This window comes from Heptranchias perlo, chromosome 13 (assembly GCF_035084215.1).
Source record: "Heptranchias perlo isolate sHepPer1 chromosome 13, sHepPer1.hap1, whole genome shotgun sequence".
NCBI lineage: Eukaryota > Metazoa > Chordata > Chondrichthyes > Hexanchiformes > Hexanchidae > Heptranchias > Heptranchias perlo.
This window is the reverse complement of record NC_090337.1, coordinates 46,044,203-46,066,526: the sequence shown is the minus strand read 5'-3', so window position 1 is coordinate 46,066,526 and position 22,324 is coordinate 46,044,203. Positions and strand designations below refer to the sequence as shown.

The 22,324-nt window shown below is 45.5% G+C and overlaps 1 protein-coding gene across 2 annotated transcripts in view; it reads left to right on the top strand.

Annotated features, from left to right (window-relative positions):
* scg2a (secretogranin II a) overlaps positions 1-22,324 on the top strand; it is a 93,723-nt gene that overhangs the window by 68,942 nt on the left and 2,457 nt on the right. Inside the window, exon 1 of one of the 2 annotated variants that reach the window (XM_067994680.1) lies at positions 21,611-21,683. The exons of the other annotated variant lie outside the window; for it this stretch is intronic. The gene's annotated coding sequence lies outside the window, so the exon portion shown is untranslated. Of the gene's footprint in view, positions 1-21,610; positions 21,684-22,324 lie in introns of those variants that run through there. 2 annotated transcript variants of the gene reach the window in all.

The following is a 22,324-nucleotide window of genomic DNA, read 5'->3' as shown; positions in this document are numbered from 1 at the left end:
CGCCCTGAGAAGGTGGTGGTGGACCTTTTCCTTGAATCAGTGCTGCCCTTGTCGTGATGACGCTCTCACAGCCTTTTTGTTAGTTGTCTATCCTTCTGCCTCCCTTGTTGTTTTCATCTGTCTCTGACTCTTCCTCATTCTTTCTCTCTCCCTCTTTTTGTAAGTCCCACCCCGTCTAATTTTAGACTCAGCCAGATGGTGGCAGGCCTAAATTACACCTTGAGAGTTCTAAACACTGGTCTTCCTCTTGTGGTGCTGTCCAGGAGAAATGTTGGCACAGCGCATTGGACGTGTACCATGCCTGGAACACAGTCTCAGCACTGAAACTTCCTGCGGGGCCTCATTAAAATATGACCAGAGTGTATTGGTGCACATGTGGGCACACTCTTGGGTGCTTCAGGAAGAGAACAGGAAGCCTTGGTGCTTTGCTCTCATTTCAATCCATGTACTGGTGAATAAGAATCCAACTGAAACTTTGAAATATTGTTAACAAACGTTTACCTGACCTGTGCATTTATTTAGTTTGTTTGTATTTCAACACTTAAATTTTCTTGAGAAGATTTCTTCTGCAATCACTGGAATTGTTCTTTTGTATCTGTATTTATTCCATACTCTGCTTCCAAGCACTCTAAAATTCCTTAAAATTCATATGGTTGGGGTGACAGCAGCACCTCAAGCAGCAGTCCTGGTACCTCTGCACTCTGCGTTGGTGGGAACTGGTAGGAGGGCAGCACTGCTGTGCCAAGCATTAGTTGGAGGAACAGGGAAAACATGTGTGCATATGAGGAGTGATGGTATGGGAATACCTGAGGATCTTTCTTTTACACCAGGTGGCATACAGTAGTGTAAGGTCAGGGGAGGGGGAGTTGCTACTCTGTGGTGGGCAAATATTGTTACAGGCCCAGGTGAAAGGCTTTAGCAGCTGACAAGAGGGCTTACGGTTATTTCCCCTTGTCTGCCCCTAAATAAGCCATATCGTGAAAATGAGGGGTGGGGGGAGGGATTGGCACAGCACTAAACATGGCCTCCCTCACTAAGTGCAAAGAATTAACAACATTCTGCAACAAGTGCAATAGCAGCAACACCTTTTGTTTCATTCAAAAAGTCAAAAGGAAAGACCTTTCTTGATAAAACCAGCCTGTCCATTAAGACAGACAGCGCTGAAACAGCAGCTCATGGAGTTGCAGCGTCAGCTTTTGTGGGAGCAGTTTGCCCCTGAACTGTACCTGGTGCTATTAGAGGAAATCTGTGCACAAACACCTGGGGCATTCATTTATATAAAAGTTTTGTTGCCGCACTTTTTTCTGGTGCAGACATCAGAGAGGCCACAGGGGAAATTTGATGCAGTGCTATTCAGGAGCAGAAGATGAGAAGATTAGCCCCCATTTTTCCTTTGCATTGCACCCAATTTTCGGGCGCAGTTTGGGAGCAGAGCAGAGGAAAATCAGCTCTTTAGTCTACGACAGTGCATGCACAGAGTTGTAGGGGGAGAAATTCAATAGGGCCTATTTTCGGGTGTGGATAGCGTGATCCGCTATTACCCCGCGCTGGATGGCCCCTAAGCAGGCAGCACATGAATTTCAAGCTACCTGCTACTTACCATGATATCTCCGTGCAGTCCGCACTGCTGAGAGGCTGCACGGAGAATGAGGAAGTCAGAAATGGGGCATGCACAGTCCACAAGGAGGAGGGAAAGATGGCTGCAAGGATGGCAGGACCGGCGTGAGAGAGGGCCCCAAGCTTCTCCGTGATGCATTGGAGGCCCTTGTGGAAGGGGTGGATGAAAGGAGGGCTAGGTAGAGGAGGGATCTGTACATAGTGAGACAACGGGCACAAGTGCGCAGGAGCCGGGGCTGGGGGAGCGGATACTGCAGGTGCCAGCTCGCCGGAGGGCGAGGTCGCTCACTAGTTCTGCTGCAAAGGAGTCAGATGAGGACTTTGATGGGCCAGGCTACAGAAGACGGTTGATGGGCGTACACCACCAAATGGTCGGGGCACTGGGAAGCCTGCCAGAAAGCCTAAGCAAAATGAGAAGGGGCATGGAGGAGTCCAGCTCCAACTTGGCACAGGGCTTCGCGCAGAGCTTGGAGCCCATCCTTTCCAACATGGAATGGGTGGTCACCTCCATACCTGTGGAACCCACCATGATGCAGCGTCTGATGGCCGATGTCACGGCTTCCATTGCAGCACAAACCAATGTCATCAAAGGTCTGCAAGCTATGGTTGCTGCTCAGACTGCTGCAGTGGAAGCTCAGACTGCTGCTATTGTGGCACTGGGGACCATTGTGGAACGGGGCTTCCAGGGCGTCACAGCACTCCAGCAATCCGTTCTCCAGCGGATCACCAGATTGCTGAGGTGCTGCCCCGGGACAGTGGCAATGGCGCCTTGGCAGTCAGACCTGCTGTTCTTTCTCAGGACGACAACATTCCTGCTCCCACCCCTGCCACTCCGCCAGTGCCTTTGCTGTTGCCTATCAGCCAGCCAGGCCAGACTGCAGCAGCCCAAGCCGAGATGGTGCCGTCTGAAGCCGGGCCCTCCCAGCCCAGAGCTGCTCGAGGTCATCCTCCAAGGCCATCTGCATGCTCCTCAATTGAAGACCAGCAGCCTTCCACCACCCATGCTCCAGCCACTGGGGAAGTACCTCGTAGGAGCACTAGGATAGGTAAAGGCACATGAACAACAGGCACTAAGGAAATGCACAAGGGTGAATAGTTCTGTTCTGTTTCCATAATTTCATTTATTCATTGATAAATGTGACTTTGAATTTGCATCATTTGATGTTTTTCATTTGTACGATGAGCTGAGGGGGAAACCAATGTGCAATCAGATGGAGGACGATTTGATTGTCTTGTGGGAGCAGAAAGGTGGAGAGTGTAGGACTGTTCTGAAGGGGGAGGGTGAACAGCCAGAGGTTGTGGTCCATATCGGTACCAACAACATCGGTAAAAAAAGGGATGAGGTCCTGCAAGCAGAATATAGGGAGTTAGGAAATAAATTAAAAAGCAGGACCTCTAAGGTAGTAATCTCAGGATTACTCCCAGTGCCACGTGCTAGCGAGAGCAGAAATAGGAGAATAGACCGGATGAATGCGTGGCTTGAGAGAAGGTGTAGGATGGAGGGGTTTAAATTTCTGAGGCTTTGGGACCGATTCTGGGAAAGGCAGGACCTTACAAGCTGGACGGGTTGCACTCAAGCAGAACCGGGACCAATATCCTCGCGGGGGCATTTGCTAGTTCTGTAGGGGAGGGTTTAAACTAGTATGGCAGGGGGATGGGAACCAAAGGGCAGGAACAGATAGAACAAATTCAGACCAGGAAGCGGGAAGTAGAAAAGCAGTTAGTGACGTAGTTAGCGACTCAGAAAGGCAAAAGAAGCAAAGGTTAAATAGTGTTCAGCACAGGAATTTGATGGGGTTAAAGGGTATGTACTTCAATGCAAGGAGTATTACAAACAAAGCAGATGAGCTAATGGCACAGATGGCAGCATGATATCATTACTATAACGGAAACCTGGCTTAAAGAGGGGGATAATTGGCAGCTCAATATCCCTGGATATAGAGTTTTCAGGCAGGATAGAGTGGGTGATAAAAGAGGAGGGTAGCATTATTGGTTAAAGAATCAATTACAGTTGTGAGAAGGGATGATATGCTAAATGGATTATCAATCGAGGCCATATGGATTGAGCTAAGAAATAAAAAAGGGGCAGTCACACTACTAGGAGTGTACTATAAACCCCCGAATAGCGAAAGGGAGATAGAAGAACAAATATGTAGGCAAATTTCCGAATGCAAAAATAAGAGGGCAATAATAGGGGACTTCAACTACCCTAACATCAACTGGGATTCAAACAATGTGAGGGGCACAGAGGATGCAAAATTCTTGATCGGTGTCCAGGAGAACTTTTTTAGCCAGTACATGACAAGCCCAACAAGAGGGGATGCAATTCTAGATTTAGTCCTGGGAAATGAAGATGGGCAAGTGGGTGAAATGACAGTGGGTGACCATATTGGGGATAGTGACCACAATTCAGTTAGCTTTAGCATTATTATAGAAAAGGACAGAGTTAAATCAGGAGTAAATGTTTTAAATTGGGGGAAGGCAAATTTTACAGAACTAAGAGGTGATTTGGCAGAAGTGGACTGGACACAACTACTTGAGGAGAAATCAGTGGCAAGCCAGTGAGAGGCACTAAAAAGTGAAATTTTACGGGTACAATGCAGACACGTTCCCTCAAAGAAAAAGGGTGGCCCTGCGAAATTTAGAGCCCCCTGGTTGTCTAGAAATATACAGGGCAAGATAAAGCAGAAAAAGAAAGCTTATTACTGTCACAGAAAACTAAATACTGCAGAAAGGCTAGAGGAGTATAGAAAGTACAGGGATGATGTAAAAAAGGAAATAAGGAAAGAAAAGAGAGGGCATGAAAAAATATTAGCTCGTAAGATTAAAGAAAACCCAGAGATGTTTTCTCAGTACATTAAGAACAAGAGGATAGCTAAGGAAAAGGTGGGACCTATCAGGGATGATAAGGGTAACTTGTGTGTAGAAGCAGTGGGTAGTGTTCTAAATGAATATTTTGTCTCCGTATTCACAAAGGAAAGGGATGATCTGGACGTAGTAGCTAAAGAGGAGAGTTGTGAAATATTGGATAAGGTAAACATTACGAGAGAGGAAGTACTAGAGGGACTGGAATCCTTGAAAGTTGGTAAGTCACCAGGGCCGGATGGATTGTTTCCTAGGCCATTGAAGGAAGCCAGGGAGGAAATAGCCAATGCTCTGAGGATCATTTTCCAATCCTCACTAGATACAGGGGAGGTACCGGAGGACTGGAAAACTGCAAACGTAGTACCATTGTTTGAAAAGAGTACGAGGGAAAGGCCGAACAATTATAGGCCGGTCAGTCTTACCTCTGTGGTGGGCAAACTATTAGAATCAAAACTGAGAGATAGGATAAACTGTCACTTGGAAAGGCATGGTTTAATCAGGGATAGTTAGCATGGATTTGTTCAGGGAAGGTCATGCCTGATTTAATTCTTTGAGGAAGTGACAAGGAGGATTGATGAGGGTAGTGCAGTGGATGTTTTCTACATGGGTTTTAGTAAGGCATTTGACAAGGTCCCACATGGCATACTGGTCAGAAAGGTAAAAACCCATGGGATACAGGGAAATATGGCAAATTGGATCCAAAATTGGCTCAATAACAGGAAACAAAGGGTAAAAGTCGATGGATGTCTTTGCGAATGGTAATCCGTTTCCAGTGGTGTGCCACAGGGCTCAGTATTGGGTCCCTTGCTGTTTGTGGTATATATTAATGATTTGGACTTGAATGTAGGGGGCATGATTGGCAAATTTGCAGACGACACAAAAATTGGCCGTGTAGTTGATAGTGAAGGGGATAGCTGTAGACGCCAAGAAGATATCAATGGGTTGGTGGAGTGGGCGGAAAAGTGGCAAATGGAGTTCAACCCGGAGAAGTGTGAGGTAATGCACTTAGGGAGGGCAAACAGCAAAAGGGAATACGCAGTAAGCGGGAATATATTGAGAGGGGTAGAGGAAGTAAAAGACCTTGGAGTGCATGTGCACATGTCCCTAAAGGTGGCAGTACAGGTAGATAAGATTGTGAAGAAAGCATACTGAATGCTCTCCGTTATTAGTGGAGGTATAGAATACAAAGGCAGGATGTAATGATGGAACTGTATAAAACGCTGGTAAGGCCACAGCTGGAGTATTGTGTGCAGTTCTGGTCACCACATTACAGGGAGGACGTAATTGCTCTGGAGAGAGTGCAGAGAAGATTTACAAGAATGTTTCCAGGGCTTGAAAATTGCAGCTACGAGGAGAGATTGGATAGGCTGGGGTTGTTTTCCTTGGAGCAGAGCAAGCTGAGGGGAGACTTGATTGAGGTGTACAAAATTATGAGGGGCCAGATAGGGGCCAGACAGGAGTACCTGTTTCCCCTAGCGGAGAGTTCAAGAACTAGAGGACATAGATTTAAGCTGATTGGCGGAAGGATTAGAGGGGACATGAGGAAAAACTTTTTTACCCAGAGGGTGGTGGGTGTATGGAATTTGCTGCCCGAATTGGTGGTAGAGGCAGGGACCCTCAACTCCTTTAAAAAGTACCTGGACCTGCACCTAAAGTGCTGTAAGCTGCAGGGCTACGGACCTGGTGCTGGAAGATGGGATTAGAATGGGCACCTGGTTGTTCTTCGAGCCGGCGCGGACACGATGAGCCGAATGGCCCCCTTCTGTGCTGTATCTTTTCTATGGTTCTATTGTTCTATGGTTCTATTGGTGAGTTGGGGAATGTGGTTGACATTATTGATAGCAGACATGGATCAGGCGAGCACACAAAGCCCTTGCAGACAAAGGTGTGTGGTTCATTTTGCACCCTTGAGTTTTCCTCCATTTCCTCTTCCGGCTCCTCCCGCTCCTCCTCCTCAGCCTCTTCCTCCTCCTGCTCCTCCTCAGCCTCTTCCTCTTTAGACTCCTCCTCCTCCACCTCTGGCTCAGGGTCTTCTCCAATCATTGGTGGCAAAGGCTGGTCCCTCATGATGGCGAGGTTATGCAGCATGCAGCATACCACCACGAATCTGCCCATCCGCTCAGGGGAGTACTGCAGGGCTCCTTCAGACCGGTCCAGGCAGCGGAAGCGTTGTTTGAGGAGGCCTACGGTATGCTACACAATGTTGCATGTGGCAGCGTGGCTCTCATTATAGGTCTGCTGTGCACGTGTGCGTGGATTCCTGACCCGAGTCATGAGCCATGGCGTGAGGGGATATCCCTTGTTGCCCAATAGCCAGCCTTTGACTTGCCGAGGCGGGTTGGACTGCTGCATGACTAAGGCATCGTGACTGCTCCCAGGGTAGCGGGCATTGACCTCCATGATTCGATGCATGTAGTCACACACCAGCTGCATGTTGAGGGAGTGGAAGCCCTTCCAGTTGACGATGGTGGCTGAGTTGATTTGTGGGACATGCAGGGCAATGTGCGTGCAGTCAATGGCACCCTACACCATGGGGAAGCCAGCAATGCGAGCGAACCCCCGTGCTCGCTCGTTCTGCTTGTCTCTGTCAAGAGGGAAGGGGATGAACCTGCTCCTCATCTCATACAGTGCATTTGTGACCTCCCTTATGCAGCAGTGCACTGCATACTGTGAGATGTTGCATATGTCGCCTGCAGAGGCCTGAAATGATCCTGAGCCATTGAAATTCAGCACCACGGTGACCTTCACAGCCACAGGCAATGCTGTCCTTGCACTGCTCTGAGGCTGCAGTTGTGACCGCACCAGTTGACAGAGCTCAGTCATGGCCTCCTTGGTGAACCTCAGCCGTCAGATGCAATCCTCCTTGGTTATGTTGAGGTGAGAGAATTGGTCCCGGAAGGCTCTCATTGGATACAGCCTCCTTCTCAGTGCCCTGCGCCTCCTCGTCCTCCCTCTCCTCGCAGCTTGACCTGGTGTGCGTGGCCTCTCTGCATGCTCCCAGTCATGCTCAATGCCCAGTGGGAACCCCAGCAGACCACCCGTGGTTGCCAGGAATGTTGTCCAACCACGGTTATAACTTTCCGAACTGTAAGGCAGTACCTGCCAAAGCACTCTCAAATGTACTCTAGGAACTCTCAGTAAGTAGAGGGAGCGTCAAAAAACACTTCCTATTCCACCAGCAGCCAGAAGCAATAATCCAGCAACTAACCTGTAAATCCTGCATGGTCCCTTTAAATAGCGCTCGCAGTGGGGTGGGGTGGGGGGTCCTCCAGGCACTCTTAAGACACGTTCAGGTGTGCATGGCTGTACGTTGAGTTGAGCGTTAATGTCCAAAATGGTGTCTTATCACTTTAAATCAGCGTTGCACACTGATTGCATGCATTTTCTCCCTACTTTACATGCTTCCGGCATTCGGTATTTGTGCATGCATTAACTCCTATACCAAGATGGCATCCGGTGCACATCATGCTAGAAATGTGCATGAGCAGCCAAGACGCCATTTTGGATGTCCGAAACACGGGCGCTACACGGCCCAATTTAGCGCCCCGTAGTCTGTTAATTGGCTGAGCCTCATTAGTTTCACATTAATGCAGAGGCATGAAAAATATCAGCAGGTAAAGAATTGAAGTTCCAGAAATGGGGCAGTATTCAAGAGCCACACTACAGAAAGAGGGGCCAGTCTGGAAGGGAGAAAGTTGTAAAATACTATAGCTCAATTTATGGGTAAGTCCTTCAGAATTATTATTTTTTTCTTTTATATTCTAAATTAATCTTAGGGGCATATTGTTGGAACCGGTGAAGAAGCTGCATGAGCATTCAAAGGATTTGTGGCGGTTCCTGATTGTTCGTTGCTTGTGAATGCAGAAATAGAGATAGTGAGAAAAGTTTTTCTGATAATGGGGCCAAAAATTGTAGGGTGCATCCTGGTGTAAATATCAGGATGTGCCTGCCTGGGACTTTCAGCACTGACTGTCGAAGTTCACAGAGTTAGGGGGAGGTCCCTTGATTATAATGCTACTGGGGGGAGCCCACACAACATTGGGCATCTACCTGCCCATCAGATCAGAAAATTGGTTATACATTTTATCGGGTCCAGGGGGTAACCTGCAGAAACAAATCTCTTCATGCCCATCAGCCCTGTTTAATAAGAGAGCCAAAATAATTCTATCATTTCCACAAATCTTCAGGGCTCTGGGCCACATTCCAGGTCTAGACCTCCAAACACACGGTAACAATAATAGTGAAAACCTAACGCATTTGTAGGTTATTCCTCTGTCTGTTATTTTAATAGCCCTCCTGAATTCTCTCCCAAGATGACTAACCTGAGTGCAGAGAGGCCACCCGATATTCGAAGGCTGTAACCCGATGAGCTCCCTGTGAGATTCCTCAAATTAGGGGAAATCGTTCGATGAGCACTTGCACGTACAGAGCACCCACATGTTGCTGGTGCGTGTACCTGTTGAGGGAAGAAAACGTGAAGCATAGAGCCCAGAACTCTGAAGTTCTTGGCCGCCTTCTACTCAGCCTCCATGGAGAAGTGACCAACTTCCCACTCTTCCAGATCCCCCGTACTTTGTGTCTCATCGATGAGCTTTCCTGACTCCAGCTAACTAGCTTACTGCTTCCTCCCCCTCACCCCCCCCGCCATCCTCCAGTGCATGGAACAGGTGAATTGAGTCCCGCAGGTGTTAAGAAGTTGGGGGTGGAGAGGGGCGGCTTGGAGTTCTCGAGGATGGCACGCTCTCAAAAAAGGACAGAAGAATAGAGCTCTGGTTTTCTGCCTCCTCATCATCATTCTTTTCAGCTGAGCCTTCAGAAAGGCAGAGCCCTAGGCCCTCTTCTTCCTCTTCTCCTTGAGCTGCTCCCCTCCTGTTTCTCCTCCCTAATTACCGCCTGCTGCTGTGCTGGATCTGCAAGAATTAAAAAGATACAGGCACCGATATTTGGGGGGAGGTGGGGCGGGAGCGGGGCAACCGTCAGCGGCCGGGAAACCTGGAAATATGGGAAAGGCGGACATTCTACCGAATTTAAAGGCAGGACCTCATTAGAATTTTTGTACTCAGTTTTCCGCACGGCAGCCAGCCAGATTGAGAGGCTGAAAGATGTACAAGGCCGCTGCCAGGGAACGAAGAGGAGGGAGGGAGAGATCGGGGTTTGGTGGAGGGGAGTGATTGCCACGGGGGAGGGGAGTCGGCCGTTCGCTGGGAGGGTCAGCAGAAGACGGCAGGTTAGCTTGAGGGGCCTGGTGAAGCACTCCTGCTCCTCCTGGTCCATAAGCAGTGCTGGAAAAGCTGGATCCGTCAGTTCTCGCCTCCCTTTAGTTGCTGGGTTTCCCAAGCACTCGGAAGCCCGGCTCACAGTCATTAAATCCAAATAGCTGCTAAAATCTGAGGCACGCAGCCTCATTAACATATTATAATTACCAACCTGCCCCTCGAAAGTGGATTTCTCGTCCGTCCCAGTTAAACCAGAGTAAGTGTGTTGGCGGCGCGTTGGGGTCGGGTTTCCCATTTTTAAGAATTTAGCCCCTGTCCCTCCTCCACCTGACCTGAGAGGTTAAAATTCCCCCCATAAGGTCAGAATGGTTTGATCGCATCCCCCTCGGGATGCAGTATATACTGACTGGGAATGGAAAGCTGGGTGTGTGCAATGGTGCAGGCGGCTGTCATGGAGAGATAACATGTGCTTACGTACTTACCTGGCAGCAGCAGGATGCTGCCAACCTCAATGTGTGCCACAGCGACATCATGGCCCAGGATCTGCATGGCCTTGCCTACGAAGTGGGTCAGGGTGTTCAGAATGGGTACCCCCCTCCGGTGGTCTGTCTCGGGCAGACATTGTGCAACAACTTGTCCTGCAAAGACAAAAAGAGAATGTAGGTGAGGTTTGCAGTTGACCGCTGTGTGTTGAGTGTCAATGCAGAAGTAGTTTGTGAGTGGTGTAAGAGGGTACCAAATTGATGGAGCCTGTTTGAGGGTTGTGTTAGTCAGTTACTGTGTGTTTAGGGAGCTGTGTGGGCATGTGTATTGCAGCATTGGGTGATAGAGCTGCCCTAAAGCTGAGTGCAGTGTAAAGTGTTCATTGTATCTGTTTTCTCCACAGATGCTGAATAACCTGATGGATGTATCCAGTGTTTTGTTTTAGAACTCTAGGATGTCAGTCCAACATTAAAACTAGTTATTCAACTGGCCAGGTTTCCCATGTGGTCACAATAGCAGAAGAAATCTTGTGTCTTTTGGAATATTTGATCATCTGTCTCCATCTTTATCCTTACAACCTTCAGGCATATTTTTGTCCAGATATTTATCAAGCCACTTTTTTTAAAAGGAATTGATAAACCTAATGCTTTAGCTGGAAGCCTATTCCACATATCTAACACTCTGTGGGGAGAGAAATTTATATAATTTGTAGTGTTGCTTGAGGTTAATTGATCTTGTGCTCAGGTTCTCTAGTCCTGCAGTCACAACCTAAGTTGAATGATTTGTTTATGACTATACTGTATGTACTTTTCAAATTTTAATAGGTTATATCACGTCTCTTTTTAATCTCCATTGACAAACAAGTTCAGCGTGAGTCTCAATCTTCATAGCTTAGATACCCGAGTCTTGGAATAATGCTTGTCACTATCCTGTCAACCCTCTCCAAAAAAATCAATCTAACCTTGTAGATTATACACAGCACACATACAAAATAAATTGAATGGAAAGTTAGCTGTAAGATAAAAAAGAATTTTCAAACAAAAGTTTTCAGTGTTGTGTGGATTGCTGCAGAGAGAAACAACTGCATATATAGAATTTAAAAAAAGAAATGAGTTTGAACCAAAGGAAGAATGATATGTCGCCCAAGGGATGATAAATTACATCAAATTCTGCAAACTGAGTGCAGGCACATGGAAGGGAGAAATAAATCTGATCTGATTTCACTTTATTGTTGATTCATTATTTAGAAAGTCCAAGTGATATGACTGCTGAAACCGAAAATTGCCAAGTAGAAATCATATAGTTCTCCTCAAACTGAGGCTGCACTGAACTTAAAACATATTTTTTCTGTCTGCAGCACAAGTAATTTCAGAAGCAAAACAATATTCCCTCTTTCATTCTTTTTAAACTTCTACACTCAGTGTGTTTTCAGTGCCTCAAGAGTTTTTAATTTATCCACCCTTGTGTCTTTTGTGCCCGCTGGGCAGAAAACCAAGGCAGCCATGAGGAAGGCCTGCAATTTCTCTGATGATAAGTGAAGCGAGAAGAGATTGAATTCTGGGCAGCAAGATGACCAAGCCAGCCAGGATCTTGAGCCATGGTGCATGGAGGGAGGTTGCACTGGCACTGAGTGCCAACTCTCTCACTCCCAGGACCCCAGAACAGCACAATAACTTCAGTGATGACCTGAGCTGGCAAAGTAAGACACTCACCATGCTCTCCCTTTCTTCCTTGCATACCATGGGTACTGATACATTCTAAACTCTCTTAATGCAGCATTCATGCCATTTCCCATAAGCTGGAATAAAGGAGCACCAAATATAAAGGCCTTAAGATGTGTTGTAGAGCTACTGACCCCTTTGAGCAATCAGATTTTGAAAGTGAACGTGCTAGCCTCTCTCCCAATCCATATTCCTCTTCACCTTCTTCTGACCCCATCACTCCTTCCATCTTCACCCCTTGGTGTATCTTCAACATCCCCTTTGACCTTCTCTCTTATCCCAAATGGTATGTCCTCCGCAAAGACCTCAGCTTCATCCCCCTATGCCCCCACCTCAATGAATTCTGAGCTTGACATGATGCTGTTCTTCTTCTGCTGCCTTTGCCTCTGCGCCTATTTTTTTGACCAGGAGGCTTCCTCTCGCATATCTGGCCGACTCTCCTATCTTCAGGCTCCCTGATTCATGTGGACCCTCCCTCTGGCCTCCTACCCTCTCTTGATCATTTTATTGCGAACTGCTGGCGTGACATTGTCTGTGTCAGTTACTCCACTCCCCTCACTCACTCTAATCTAACTCCCTCTGAACTTGCAGTACTCCGTTCACTGAGGTCCAATCCTGACATCATCTTCAAATCTGCTGAGAAAGTGGGTGCTGTTGTATGGTGGAAGGACCGCTACCTTGCTGAGGCTGAACGCGAACTCTCTGTCGACTCCTCCTACCTTCCCCGGACCACTAACCCATTACTGAACACCCTGCCATCATTTCCCATCTGTTTTCATGCTTCCCTTTCTACCCCTTTAGTTATTCACACTCTCTCTGCCTCATTTTTTTTATTTCTTTGATTTCTCTCATTATGCCTCCTTTTGTCTCCTGCTAATATCTTTCAGCTATTTATCCATTTCCTGTTCTCCACCCAAGCACTTCACTGGTCATTCTATTTCTTTTCCAGTGTATCTTTTTTCCCCCCTTCTCCCTTTCCCTTGTTCTTTTTTCCTTTTAAATGATGTTCATCTGTAATATCTTCTAGTCTTGAGGAAGGGTCTTAGACTTGAAATGTTGACTGACTGACTTGTGTCTCTGCAGATGCTGCCTGACCAGCTGAGTATTTCCAACTTTTTTTTATTTTTGTTCTCAGATATCCAGCATCAGCAGTATTTTGCTTTTTGTTCAGATTTTGAAAGTTCCTGGTATCCTTTTACAGCTTGACTAAAATTAACTTTTGCATATTATCCAATACTTTTCATCTCTTTTTTAGAAAAAAAAAAGGTTCCTAGCTGTTTTTTGTATTAGTAGTTAGCATAATTCTAGCTATTCTTTATATTGGTAGTTAGCATAATTGACCAGCAACTTTTACCTGTTGTCTGCCTCTCTTCTTTGCTTCAATCAGTGCTGTGAAGGGACTTGGCTACATTCCCTTACCAGTTTTGAAGCTTTTTACCTGCAACATTGACCTGCCGTTTCTTTTTACAGATGCTTTAAATTTGATTCCAGCATTCTTTTTATCTTTGTTTTATCTATGAAAGCTAATGTACATCCCTCGTGTTAATGAAACATTACAAAATAAAGGTGATGGTGAACAATACATGTGATTAGATAGCAGGGGAACATTCTCAAAATGAAATTTTATTCCTACCCTTATTTTTTTTCTCATTCGTTCTATCCTAATAGTTTGTTAGTTTGTTTGCCGCTGCTGATATAGCTGTAGGTATCAACCTTGTGACATACTGGTATTTAACATCTGATCGATCTGCTGCAAAAAATCAACCATTTTTAATTAAAAATGCGTTTACATCTTTAGTGATTTCCATGCAGCCTTCCATCTCTGGCATTTTCTCCTTGGCATTGCTTGATTTTTAACATCACACTGCTAATGAAAAGAGTTTGAAAGGACAGGTCTGGTACCTCTGAGAGCTGCTACAAAGGGAGTGTGAAAGAATGAGTCATCAGCAGCACTATGATGGTTCATCCACCAATAGTGTTCCCCAGGCACCTGGGTTTAACAAGCTAGCAAACCACAATACAATAATATTTTGTGAAGACTAGCCTTCAAAAAAATATGTATGCCTTCGTTTCTCAGTGGATACAAAATACAGCATTTACATTTCAAATATAAGGATGTTTTCAGGATTTGGTATAACTCTGTTGAGATATTAAATGCAGTAAACACAGAGTACATTCAGCTGCTCAGTAAATTGTGATTTGCATTAATCTTTGTTATGACCAGTGTAGTCTATCATTCCCAAACCAATGATTCGGCCATTATTTGTAACAATCCAAGCTTTTGAATTGTGGTTCATCCTCTGGATCTATATGTGCATGGGGTTCACAATTATTAAATGCAGGACAATAAGGTTGTAGTTATACTGATACTGGTATCTGGTAGCTTCAATGCATAGTGGACCAAAGCCTGCCTGGCACCCAAATGTAGTGACAGTGGAGCTCTGAGCACATTCTTTGGCACCTGTGCAGAGCTCTGCTTCCAGACAATACACTTTTCACGTTAAGAGAGTAATGTGGGTTAAAAACATTCCATTCAAGGTTTTAAAGATTCTCAGGACATCCAAGTGACCACCTGGGCCCCAGCTTCACACTGGACTGGATTTATACTGCAGGGTGGGTGAGGGAATTTGTCAGGGAGCCTTGCCAAAATATAAATGGGCCCATGGCCAATACATTACCAAACAGTTAGGAGTGTTATCAAAAGGACTAATGGCCTTGTTACTGCTTGGAGCAGTAATGTTTTCACCCCAGGAAAGATTTCCTCTGCGATTTGTAGCAAAATTAGAAAAGAGAGTATAAGGAACATGGTTTACAATTTTGCTTCAAACAACAAGGGAAATTCACTCCTTCCCCAACTTTATCTAATGATCTCTGCAATCTACATTCTGAATTCTACTTTCTGATCCATAGGACTGCAGCTATATTACAATATTATTTTAAATAATATATATCTACTATTTCCCTCTATTATGCTGTGAAATACCAACATTATAGAGGCTCAGATCAAGGATATAGTAACATGAGTTCAAATGATTAAATATTTATGGTATCACACAATTGGGTGGTAAATCTCCCATTAACATTGGAGAATTTCTTTCATGTCCCAGCCCCAATTCCATTACTGAATCTATTCCATTTATATTGTAGGGCAGCTTTTACATCAGCTTTTTTTTTATTCGTTCACGGGATGTGGGCGTCGCTGGCGAGGCCAGCATTTATTGCCCATCCCTAATTGCCCTTGAGAAGATGGTGGTGAGCCGCCTTCTTGAACCGCTGCAGTCCGTGTGGTGACGGTTCTCCCACAGTGCTGTTAGGAAGGGAGTTCCAGGATTTTGACCCAGCGACAATGAAGGAACGGCGATATATTTCCAAGTCGGGATGGTGTGTGACTTGGAGGGGAACGTGCAGGTGGTGTTGTTCCCATGTACCTGCTGCTCTTGTCCTTCTAGGTGGTAGAGGTCGCGGGTTTGGGAGGTGCTGTTGAAGAAGCCTTGGCGAGTTGCTGCAGTGCATCCTGTGGATGGTGCACACTGCAGCCACAGTGCGCCGGTGGTGAAGGGAGTGAATGTTTAGGGTGGTGGATGGGGTGCCAATCAAGCGGGCTGCTTTATCTTGGATGGTGTCGAGCTTCTTGATTGTTGTTGGAGCTGCACTCATCCAGGCAAGTGGAGAGTATTCCATCACACTCCTGACTTGTGCCTTGTAGATGGTGGAAAGGCTTTGGGGAGTCAGGAGGTGAGTCACTCGCCGCAGAATACCCAGCCTCTGACCTGCTCTCGTAGCCACAGTATTTATATGGCTGGTCCAGTTCAGTTTCTGGTCAATGGTGTCCCCCAGGATGTTGATGGTGGGGGATTCGGCGATGGTAATGCCATTGAATGTCAAGGGGAGGTGGTTAGACTCTCTCTTGTTGGAGATGGTCATTGCCTGGCACTTATCTGGCGCGAATGTTACTTGCCACTTATGAGCCCAAGCCTGGATGTTGTCCAGGTCTTGCTGCATGCGGGCTCGGACTGCTTCATTATTTGAGGGGTTGCGAATGGAACTGAACACTGTGCAGTCATCAGCGAACATCCCCATTTCTGACCTTATGATGGAGGGAAGGTCATTGATGAAGCAGCTGAAGATGGTTGGGCCTAGGACACTGCCCTGAGGAACTCCTGCAGCAATGTCCTGGGGCTGAGATGATTGGCCTCCAACAACCACTACCATCTTCCTTTGTGCTAGGTATGACTCCAGCCACTGGAGAGTTTTCCCCCTGATTCCCATTGACTTCAATTTTACCAGGGCTCCTTGGTGCCACACTCGGTTCAAATGCTGCCTTGATGTCAAGGGCAGTCACTCTCACCTCACCTCTGGAATTCAGCTCTTTTGTCCATGTTTGGACCAGGGTCTGTAATGAGGTCTGGAGCCGAGTGGTCCTGGCGGAACCCAAACTGAGCATCGGTGAGCAGGTTATTGGTGAGTAAGTGCCGCTTGATAGCACTGTCGACGACACCTTCCATCACTTTGCTGATGATTGAGAGTAGACTGATGGGGCGGTAATTGGCCGGATTGGATTTGTCCTGCTTTTTGTGGACAGGACATACCTGGGCAATTTTCCACATTGTCGGGTAGATGCCAGTGTTGTAGCTGTACTGGAACAGCTTGGCTAGAGGCGCAGCTAGTTCTGGAGCACAAATCTTCAGCATTACAGCTGGGATGTTGTCGGGGCCCATAGCCTTTGCTGTATCCAGTGCACTCAGCCGTTTCTTGATATCCTGCTGAATATAGCTGAATTGACTGCACAGTTGTTTCAAAGTCATTATGGGTGAAATTCAACATCCGTGGGGGTGCAAAATGGGCAGGAGCGGATTGAAATCAGTGGGCACGGTGTATAATAGGCAGCTGATCTGTTTTGTGCCCCTGCCGAAATTCAATTTCATCCTCTTGTTTTCAGCTATTTTGCTAGTGTTGGTACCTCCCCACATACAAAGGCTGAGAATGGTAAAGGTCAGCAGTGGCAAAACTTCTTAGCTGTCTGTACAGAGGTGGACAGAAGGTCTTCAGTGGGTCAGCTTGCTGTTAACCATGTTTATTGTCTGCTTCTGCCTCTAATGGCACATGGCTGTGATGTATAAATTCCTGCACGAAGTGGTGGTGAAAAGAAAGATATGGCTAAAACCACCCTTTTTTGGTGGCGTGCATTTCCTCTGATGGCATCAGTTGATGGCAAACTCTTGCTACAAAAGGAATCCAAGATATAATTGAATAAATATTTTACATATTTTCCGTCATTAAATGGAGCAATGCAAATCTTCATTCAATTCTTTAAAGACACAGGGGTAGAAATTTGTGTTGGGTGGTAGTGCAAAACAGGCAGCATCATATTGGTCGCCCATTATACGTTCCACCCGATATTCAGCCCATAGACTTCAATGGAGCTGAATATCAGGTGTGGAGTATAACAGGCGGCTGATGTGATACAGTCCGTTTTGTGCTATCGCCCAAGATGAATTTTTACCCCACAATCTCTTCTTGTTTCTTACATGTCCAGCTGACGGCTACCATTTAGGAATCTTTTGATGTTTCCATCCTTATACTTCGTCAATTGACATTCTTGTGCTGACTATCTTCTTGGAACTCAAATGGAACTTCACCATCTCTTCCGTTGCTAAAGCTGAATCCAGGGGGGTAATTTTAACTCCAAAGAACCGGTTTGTTGGAGGTGGGTGGGAGATTAAAATAACAGCTTTTGGAAGTGCAACTGCAACCCAGCTCCAATGTGCCCACTTCTGGGTTTAACACAGGCGCATTTGGATGCGCCGAGCATCTGAAACCCAGAAGTCCCATCCCCTCTTAATGTCAGCGGGCGGATTGTTAAAGGGGCAATTCACCTCATTGAAATAGTTGAGGTACTTAATTTTTATTAATTCTAAGTCTGAAACTAATTTAATCTCACCTGCACGGTTTTCCCATGGCTTTTGAATCTCATCAGGTGAAAGGAGGCGAGAAGGGCCGGATCCATGAGGTGAGTGGATTTATTGCACTGCTTGTGGACCAGGAGGAGCAGGAGTGCTTCATCCAGGCTCAAGAAGCTTAGCTGGTGTGATCGGAGCCCTGCAGTTGGCTGACCCCCCTGATGGTAGACCCCCCCCGCCGATGGTCGACCCCCGACCTACCTCCAACTCCTCCCTACCTCTGACTCCTCCTGACCTCCGATCTTCTGCTGACATCTGATCTTCTCCATGGTACAGAAGATGAATCTGATGTTTACTTCTCCGATACAGCTGACGAATTTACCAGTTCACATGTGCTTCTTGATGATTTTTCACATTCACAACCCGGTTTCAGCTTTGCTGCTGTATTTCACCCATAATGACTTTGAAACAACTGTGCAGTCAATTCAGCCATGAGAACACCGATCACATAATCAAAACTTTTTTACAAACTGTAAACCTGGTCTTAAAACTGGTTTTCAGCCAAAGGATATGATACCCTTTGGTGGCTTCTAGGATTGCATCCTAAGTTGTCACTTTAAGCAACTCTTTAAAATAATTCCTGGGTCTGATTTTTCTGTTGGGTTCTAAATGCATTCGGAACTCACTATACATATCCTGAGGCTCTTGAAGGTAAGTTGTGCAAACAGTACCACAGTATCCTCTCTTCCCCCCACCCCCCCACCCCGATTTCATCCATGGCCCATGATCTGTCTCTCCTCTTCAATCCCCGGCCTTCCCGCCCGACAGCCTGTCAGTGAGGCTGGCTGCTGGGCCCGAAACCTGGAAGTAAAATTTATTGCCTTCGTTTAGGTCGCGATTGCAGATTGCGATCCACCAACTTTACTTCTGGGTTTTGTGTCCCGCTCTCTTCCCAGCTCCATGTAAAAATCATGCCCCAACAAATTTGTTTTCTTCTTTGAAGCTAAATACTTCTTATCCCTCAAAAACATTTAACTCTCTACAAAGCCCAAGTTGGTCGAATACTGCTTGCATATCGATGGAGCTCTTCCACCGTTTTTCTTGCACTCTTGGACAAGATGGAAGAAAGATCTTGTCAGCTGACAGTTAATTCCTCTCTCACCTCCAGCCTCCAATCTCCAATTTTCCAACTCTTTTTGTGTCTGGGAGCGAAATTTCACTGTGCAAACTTGCAGTACTTGCAGAAGGGTAGAAAACCAGAGGTAGTGTCCTTGCATCAGTTTTGAACTAGCCCTGGGTTTACTGTTAGGGTTGTATGGGGGCACAAGAGGCTTGTGCTGATTCATGTGCAATGCTCATTAATATATGCATTTGGGGAATTTTGGGGGGTGTCCAGTGGGCCTTGTAATTTTCAAATACTTTGTACCATTGGCTCAATGTCATTCACTTGTGCCCTGAAAAGTTGGAGCGGAGGGTGGGCCTGATGCATAGTCATCAGATGTGCCTCTCTGCACCTCGTAAAGCTGCATCACCTTCAGAATGGTGAATATGTATATGCATATAGATACTTTGTGCCTTTCTTCTGATAGATTGATAAGCATAAGTTTTTCTGTCTTTTTAAGTTCCTGTTACTGTTTTATTTTTATTTGTCTCTTGTTACTTTGATCGAGAAGGGGTTATTAGGGACATGCAACATGGCTTCTGGAAAACATCATATCTTACCAACCTGGTCCTTTGTGCTAGGTATGACTCCAACCATTGGAGAGTTTTCCCCTTGATACCCATTGACTTCAGTTTTACTAGGGTACTAGGATATTTCTTTTCCATTGATTTTACTCTACTAAAATGTTAGAAACCAAGCTATATTAATATTATAGAAAATAATCAACTTGTTATATAATGCTGGTATTATATAGTAATATTATGGTGGAAACCAGGCGGTGGGGTAGTTAAAATGGAACGGGAGTCTTACCTATTCCTTTCCTGCCCCGATCTGACCAACTGCAATTTTAAATTGCAGGCGGCAAGGACATCTGCTGAAACTGGTGAGGTCCCCTTTAAATATTCAGATTGGGCTCCAATGGTGTTATCAGGGCCCGACCTGCGATTTTAACATGAGGTTTGAGCGGAGGAGCAGTGGTGGCTTACCCATCAGGCCAAACCTGCCGGAACTAGGAGCCAAGGGCAGAAGAGGCCTAGTAATCTAAGTTATTTATTTATTTTTTTAGTTTCTTTGTGGGCCACGAATGCTTCTCTGGGCCCCACTAGGGAATCTTGGACCTCCCCTGCTCCAGGACTCCCCCAGGACTGGGATTTCCCCCCCCCCCAATCCACTTTCCTTAGTGGTGGTGACCATTCCCTCTGGTCCACGACCACTGCCTCAGTGCAGCATGATTTTAACGGCCAGGCAGCTGCTTTCCACTGACTTCCCAGACGTTTTGGTTGGGAAATGAGCCAGCAGCATGCAAATAAGGCTCAGCCATTAAAATCAGCCGAGGCTGCCTGCTGCTGCCTGCTGCTGCCCCTGGATGGACACGTCCCTCAGTTTGTGGCATTCCTGCTCTGGAGTCAAAATCGAGACCACTGATTCCTGTGATGTTATTTCTGTTCGGGATGTTGGGAAAAAATAAATTTGATAACTAGTCAGCTGCAACAAATTTGCTTGGAATAAATTTGCCTACAATTAGGTATGACAGAGAAGTGTGATGCAATAAGTGTGATATGACAGATAGGAAATGCACACATACACATCATTTTAATTATGATAAATAGATGTGTGTTAAGGTATTATAGAAGGGACAAAGATAAAAAGGAAAAAGACAAATAATGGAAGATTGTTTAAAACAAATACCAAATGCTGGAAATGAATATCAGGTCAGGTCAGGATCTGAAAGAGAAAGATGAGTTAACATTTTCAGTGGGACCCATCAAGTTGTTAATTTCTCTTTCTCTTTCAGATGCTGACCAATCTGTATTCAACTATTAGTACCTCACGATGTAATTTCAGGGCCTACAATTCTAATTTCTAACTAGCCTAGTTAAAAAGGTGCATAGTGTTGTACTCTCACCAGGAAAATGCAACATAAATTGTGAATAGTCATCGATCATAAAGGTACACAGAATCATTGATAATGTAAATAAATTAAAATCTCATCTCTGTACTTTTATTGCACTTTACACGAAACACAGCACATTAGCTGCCTAAACCTAGATGAGTTTTTGATCAATTATACAAGTGAGGTATGAGAAGAAAACTCCGATAAGATCTATTCAATTTTGTGAAGCAAAGTTGAACTCGCGATAAAAGTAATCTTTCTTGAGCTCCCAGTGGCTCTTTGTAGTTGCATGTTCGTGTTACAGACATAATGTACTTAATGCTGTTATCCCTGATTACCGTGCAACCTCATGGTGATGGCTGCAGTGTATTCCAATTTCCGATTGCATTTAGTAATAAGGCTGTACTGGCGTCAGAGTTGGCTGACGCAGGGTCAGGTGGTTCTGGCTTGTTGGAGGGCTGCTTTATAAACAGGGAGCTGTCCTGGTGCTGAAATTTCCAGACGCTCACAAACGGGTTCTCACACGAACCGGCTTCACTTTAAATCGCAGGTAAGTTTTGCATCACGTTAAAGAAAACCAGTCTACTGCTGGGGGATATACTATGTGGTTGCCAGCTGCTGATGCTTTTAACCGCGTGGTTCTTTAATAGCAACCTGATGCGCTCTAGAAATTGTAGTCCCGATTCGTGGGTGAAATTTGTAACCTATCTGCGTTCACATACTTAGCTGAACTGACTATTTCCTTATTTTTAAAGCTTTTTTCTCGTAAGCTCCGGACAACTGACAGACGGTGGGGATCAATACGTCTGAACCGAAGTTGGTCAAGTAAGGCTTTACTGTGTGCTGAGTGAAATGGAATAAAGGATATAGACTATTTTCTTAACATTTAGTAAATTAAGTCCAGAATTTACTTTTTTTACATAATCTGATTTCAGCAGTATCATTTCATATTCTACGGTCTTTGTGCATAAGAAATGGTCCACTCGGGCTTTTAATGGTGTCCGCTAAATGAATTGTATGTTCCCTTGGTAACAAATACTGCAGCATCTCGAAACCCGGAGAACCCAGTGGTGAAAACAATACACTGGATGAGTTTAGCGTTTACACAAATAGAAATAGCGCACAGCAGATGCCAAATACCGTCTTAAATGTCTAACGGGAAATACCCAATTTCCCAAATATGCGCAATGCTTCGCGATTAAAGGAAACACTTAGCAAGTTGAGAAACCGCACATGTTAAATGGACTGAACATAATGTTGGTTAATGCACATTGGTCATTTCTTTTTAATAGCCCCTTTCAACTGAAAAGGAGTGGTTAAAGTGTTAGAAAGGCTCATACTTCTAATCAGTATTTGGGGCACTTAGTGAATTATATCAGAAATACAGAGAGAGATAGAGAGTGAAAGACAGTTCGTGGCGATGCATTCTCTATAGTACACATCTTAACGCTTGACTTTTCAAATTA